Consider the following 6,710-nt stretch of genomic DNA (forward strand, 5'->3'; position numbering starts at 1 on the left):
TAGTTCCACTGACTTGTGGAATATCTTTAAGAACATGTTCAAGTGTTTGCAGAATGAAGGTTAGAAGTGGGTCCTCTGGTGGGGTGCTGGTACGTGGCAGAGTGCAGGTTACAAAAGTAGTTCGAACAAGGATTGCATCCTTGTGAACACTAAGAAAAGAAACTCATGTTTGGGCTCACAGGTGCATATGGTCATCCTGCTGTGGTCACCTACCTCTTGTGGAGTGTGCCCCTGGCATACAAAATCCAAAGTTCAGGAGCTTCACTGAGCAGAGGACATTTATCTTTTTTTAGGAGATTTGATCTTAGTTGAACAGGCTTCAGAGCATAGTATTTTCCCCCTTATTCAGCTCTATCAGAGATGTGGTTCTTCTACCACAAATATTTAGTGATGTTTTCCACATATCTGGGGGTATCAGAAATATTACACAGACTGCTATTCTGGATCTTAATAAGTGGCCTTTGACATTTCTTTTCAAGTTTCTCCATGAATAGGGAGACCAAGTGTGGGAAAATATCAGCCTGGAGGCAAGATAGACCCAGCACTAGCCTCCAGTTGCGATACAATTACTACTACGGAGAGCTGCTTCATTATAACAGACTTCAGTGATGCAACAAACTTCATGAAGAAACACTATGGCAGAAAACAAAACCAACTCTGCCTTCATAGACCCAGCAATTATTTTTTAAGTTCCCACTTGGGAGAGGCCAGTGACAGGTTTATAGTGGAAAAAGAGGTTGCAAAAATGAAAAGGACAGACAACCTGGAAAAAAGAAAACAAGAAGGTGGTAGAAAATTATGGCATATGGATCTGTTTTCTGAGGGAACTCCAGGTTCTGAGAAGTGCATCTGAATGCAATAAGAGGAGCCCAGGTGGTCCAGTGCAGGGAGCTGATACCACAACTCAGCATCAAGGTCCCAAAGGAAATTATTTTGGAGAAGACAGCAATAGTTCTTTCCTTCAGTGGTCCTATAATCCTGGTCTGTTCTGGCCTGGAGAGGATGCCCAGCTACTCAAGGCTAAAAAGATGTGATATTGTGGATGATGACAACAAGCAATTACAAAAAACCTCCCATTTTTCTCATAGCTAAAAATTGAGGCTGGGCCTTTCACAAAAACAAGCAAACAAACAAAACCAACAAAACTCCAACCAAACAAAAACCCCAACCAACCCTAAACCAAGTAACTAGTAAACTGAGCACATCTTGTCTGGATTACGGAGATACCACAATTAAAGTGTCCCATTGGACTCTTTTTGCTGGGGGAAGAATATCCCCTCCCAGACCATCTGACCACAGCTTTGTCTCTCAAAGGGCTTCCAGGTTTGCACTTATTGTTCAAATTAATCACCTTGTTTTGATAAATCACCTTGTTGATAAAACAAGGAACAGGAAAACGGGAATGCTGAGCCTTTTATTTTCTGATAGGCGTCGTACTACATTGTTATCGTCGAGGAAAATTGCTGGAGCCTGGCCGTGCTTATCTCCTCCAGCCATACTACAGCCCGAATGCCTCTAGGTGGTGCCTCGCTCTAATGTTTAATGCCAGGAGCTGGGGAGCAGCAGCCTCAGGTTGGATTTTGCCCAGCAAGTGGTGCCAGCAGTTACATCACCCACTGTGCCGTTCCCGGGGGTGGCATGGGGAGAAAAGCAGCGGTCCTGCTGAGCCCTTCTCCCCGATGTATTGCTAGTAAAGTATTTACTTTAGGCAAAAGAGCCACATCTAGAACTGGAGGGATTCCCCTTGCAACAGACACAGTACGTCCGTTCATTCAGATCCCACATACAGACTTCATCCAGAGATGACTGAAACAGCTTCATTTAAAGCCACTGTGGGTCAGGCCCCTCATCCCAAAGAGAAGCATCAGTTGTTTTTCTCCAGGGCTCTGAAAAGTCCTGTTATATGGAGAACTAGTGTCTGTAAGGAGATGTAACCAAGCTTATGCCCTTCAGATTGAAGTGTTAGAAGAGAAAAATTAAATGGGGAGGCTTGTGGGTCATCAGTGGGATTTTTTTTATTCCCTGCTCTGCAGTCTATTCTGCTAACCTGGGCTGTGTGAAGTTTGTGTGGGGCAGGAACTCTTAGAAACACCTGTGGAGCAAAGGATGCCTGTAGATAGCATAGAGCTGTCCCCTATCCTTGACTGTGAGGAAGGGCAATATTAAGGGCTGGAGTTGGAAAGATAACACTGAGTTTGTTGTATGTGAAGAAAGCAGTCTTGGTGTTTCTCTTTGCATCTTTGACATGACGAACATCCATTAGGGAGGTTCACAGCCTGGCAAAGATCACAGCACAGCTCTTTATCATGTCTCTTCCTCTTAACTCTGCAACTAGGAAGCAGAACACATTCTTTGTTTTAAAGCAACTTATTTGGTACACATAGCCATGCAAAATCCAAATCAGACCTGACACAGCTGGGACACTCCAGCTCCAATCTATTCATGCTGTATTCCTGTATGTCCCTCTCCCACTGGAATTAACACAGCTCCCTGCTGACTCTTACTTGGGAAGACAGGAGCTATCTTGATAGGCTTACTATTTTCTTTCGTACTATATCCTCCTCTTGAGAGGAATGACAGTGCCAATATTTGGTATGGGGAGAAAGAATTCGCACTTGGGGTCCTTCCTTGCCCCTACAAGTTTCCATGTACTTATATTTAAGGAGGAAGTAAACCTGGGACAAAAGAGGAGGTGGTGTAACAGCTGGAGGGACATCTGAGGAGTGTCATAACGTGAGTTCACCCCTGAATCAGGACATGCCCAGCAGGAGGAGAGGGAACATTTCTGACAAGCCCTGCTCTCCTCAACAGGCTAAAGGATTAGCCCTTGGATTTGTTTTTTAGCTGATCCCATGCTAACAGCTTTGGGTGGATTTGGGCTGACTTCTCCACGTCGAGTCCTTTGACCTCTTAATCCTTCTGAAATAGCCTAATCCTTCCCTTCCCTCTAACTCCCAATCCCACCAGATCACCTTTTGTTGTTTTTCTCCTCGGACATGTTTTAAGAGCTTGCAGTAGCTTTTCTGGTGGGCTTGGTAATTAGCTGGCAGCTCAGACTCCTTCCTCCCACTGGGCTGTACTTGGGGCTTATTTCAAGGTGGTGCTTGACAAGGGCATGAGAGTTGCAGTTTGAAAGTTTTTTCAGAGTTAAAACCAAAATTAGGCTTTTATGATAAATAATATTGAATATCTATGACTTCTTTTCCCTTATTTTAACTTCTTCATCCCTAACCACAGCTGGCAGATCCAAAGGGTTATGCAGCTCTAAAAGAGGAAGAAAAGAAACCTGAGGAAAAGGAAAGAATTACAGCTGGTAACTGAAGCCAGATATAGTTGTAATGTGGATGGGACAGGGATGAAAAGAAGAAAGCTAGAGAGGGCCCTAAGAATGAGATGGCTGCAGAGGTGGTCACATAACTGACCTGAAATACCTTAAGGACCTGGAGTGTGAGTGAATTGCGTAACATCTTAAAACCACTGCAAGTATGGTCACTAAAAGCTGTGTGAGAGTGCCTTTTATAGCCCCTAATTCAGCTCACATAATGTTGAGACTCTGAAGGAAGCAACACAACTAATAGCACATCTATAGGGAAGTTCAGTCAGCTTCAGCCAGAGGATGAGCTCATGCTGAGTTTTTCCCCAGGGATGAGTAACACTCTTTCTCCAGCCAGGTCCCACTGTTTCATTGGGTTCCTCTGCCATCTGTGGCTGAAATAAGAGGATTGTAAGTGGCTCTTTTAAACCATTTCACAACAGTGCAGGAGAGGAATAATTAGTCCATACTTATTCTTCTGGGCTTAGATCTTTACGCAGACAGATCTATAAGCTTCCTTCTGCAGTTCATCTTCAAGCTCATATGTGGAGAAACTGCAGGAACTACTCAGAAAACTGTGCTGTCTTACTTAAATTCATGCAGGGCTTAGAGTTATCTGAGGTCCTTGGGAATTCATGTTGTCTTTAAAGTAAAATGTATAGTCAAGTTTTTCTCTCAAGAAAGATGGCTTAAGCATATTGAAATTAGAAGAGTCCTTTTTCCCTGTCACTCAAAATTGCTGTACCAGGGGACTTCATGGTAGGCTATTAGATGGCAAAGTATGTTGAGGTGTTTCCTTGGCTCTAGATAAGAAAAGAGTGGCACTCCAGCAGCATTTTGGGGACTTTCAGTTTTCTCCCATTCTCTAGGGAAAGTTTGTTGAAGAGGGAATGATGAGGACAGCAGCTGCACAGCACAGTGTGCTGTGAAACAAGAACCAAACGCAGAGGATGAGGAAGGAGAGGCCCAACCCAACAGGCACAGCTACCCAAGGGAACAGAGGGACAGAGTTATCTCAGTAGCTCATCCTACACTCGTGCAGAAGGACACCACTGCTGGACTTCAAAAGGAACAGATGTTTCCATACACAGCCCAGAAAAATTTGTCCACTTCCCTTCTACAAATTAAACTCTGCCTGGGTCACCATTCCTGAAAACACTGAACTTTCACACAGGCACTATTTATGTGAGCAAAGGCAGTAGCCAGTTCTCACACTCCGTTACATACCTGTGAAGGAAGATGGCCCCTATCTGTGACAATTATGCTGCAGACCTTCTGTAAGACCAAGGTTTGGGGCTTAATCACGTGTGATACATGGGGAAATAAATTCCATCTGAATGTACAATGTAAAGGAAACAGCCTTTACACATCTGTCATGGTGTCAAGTGGCTTGTTTAATTGAAAACCAACACAAAGTACAACATGGAAAAATCTTCACAAACAGATTCTAAGGCAGGATGCTTTTTGCTCCTTCCAGGCACTAGAGGAAATAACCTGATTAATCTTTAAGAATGTCTGCTATGGGAAAAAAAAAAAATCCAATCTGCACCAAATACAGTTAAATCAAGCCTGGTAAATATCATCCTGAGTGCTGTTTGTGATAGATAAATAAATAAACACCAAAAACCACACTGAAATGTTGGCAAGCCTTTGAAGCTTGCACTTTGAAATCAGAAACCAAGAAGGGCTGATTCTGGAAAGTAACCTGTTATGCCTCCATTCAAATCCCCTTTGCATCCTGTTCTGGCTTGGATTTTTTGTTACTCTCCCTTTCCACATACAGGAACAGCTGTGCTGGTTTAGACCAAAAGCCTTCAACATCAGCCCAAGGCAGATCCGTAGGAAGGAGTATAAAACCAGGGAAGTAATAGCTTGAGACACCCCCATGAGTCTGTGACTTGAAAGCTTCCTGAGCCAGAGGTGGTGCTTTGGAATATAGTGGCCCTCCATAGATACCTATTCCACTGAATTATCTAATTTTCCGAAAACAGATGAGCTTTAGTGTTCATGACATCTCCTGGCTGATTTTTGTGGCTCACTTGCATTTGGTGTGAAGAAAATATATCCTTTAGTTCATTTCAAATCTGCTTTATGATTCTTCGTTCTTGTCATGCACCTCCTTCCTGACTATCAGGGGTTTATAAACTCCTGTCATAGCCCTGCACTCACTCCTGCCATACTGGGACGGGTTTCCCTTTCTCCTGTGCTGGTATAAGTCAGAAGTAAGACAGTGAAGTCTACAGAGACTGTACAGCAAGCACAGAAGAGAATATTACTCTTTAATGCAAGCTCTGATGTTCCCCTGCAATTTGGCCCCAAATCTAACACAAGAGATTTCTGTATGTTACATTGAAAGCTATTTGGTGCCATTAGTATCAGAGCAATAAACCAGTGGTATTTTCTCTCCTGTCCTGAGGGAAAAGAAAACAGGGATTTGAATGCTAAATTCAGTTTTCAAATTCATCAAGATATTGTTTCTGGTTTGGATGTTTTCTGGGTTTCAGTTTTTGAAGTGTTCAGATTTATACCCCTAATGTCCATGCTTACCCGGATATCCAATGAATTTAGGGGAAACAACTGGTCTCCGAACAGCTGTTTGTTTCGTTTTGAGTGCTTTAAGAGGATCTTATTAAAATAATAAATGTCCAGAGGAACTGCTACTGCAGCACTTCTGTTTTCTAGGGTTTTTTTTTTCAAGAGGGAAGTTATGTAAGGCCCACTGGATGACATCAGCACATCTGGACAGCTCGGAGACTGGGGAGTTTTGAGGAAAGAAAAAACAAACAGGACAGAAACTTGGGGTTTTCTCAGCTTGGGGCAGGTAGTGGAATCTGGGAGAGAGAACTACCAAGTATGCCAGCCCCAGGAGGGCCCTGCCTGGCTCTCTGCCGTTGAAAAGGTCTCCTAATTTGTCAGCCATCACAGGCAGCAAAAAGCTGCTGCTTGCCACAATGGGAAGTTCAAGGCCGAGAAAATTTGTTCATGATCCCAGGCCTAAATGCTTACTCCATAGCTACGGTTTGTATTGATGCTCTCAGGAATCCATGGAGGGAGGATTTGTCCCCTCTCTTGCCTAAGTGAAAAAGTATTGCACAACAGGCAGGTGCTGGATGCCTTGGAGCAACTTCTGCTCAGTCCTGCTGATAGGAAAGCCATGGAATGCAGAGTTCAGGCAGAGTGGGGCTACCACACTGCAATGGCATCCTTTCAGTGCCTCCAGATACAACAGCTACTTGCTTTCTACTTTAGACCCTTATAGCATATAAAACAACAACAACAACCCTGTCAGGTTCACAAGCCCCAGGACCTGAGTGATGGTGCATGGGTAAGAACCTCTGGCCCTCTGGTAAAACCAGATCTGCTTATTCTGAAAAGGCTCCAGAGGGAAAAAAAACCC

Source organism: Neopsephotus bourkii, unplaced genomic scaffold, assembly GCF_033783945.1.
Source record: "Neopsephotus bourkii isolate Nb327-2 ecotype Australia unplaced genomic scaffold, CSIRO-AGI_Nbou_v1 NB_272, whole genome shotgun sequence".
In the NCBI taxonomy this organism is placed as follows: Eukaryota; Metazoa; Chordata; class Aves; order Psittaciformes; family Psittacidae; genus Neopsephotus; species Neopsephotus bourkii.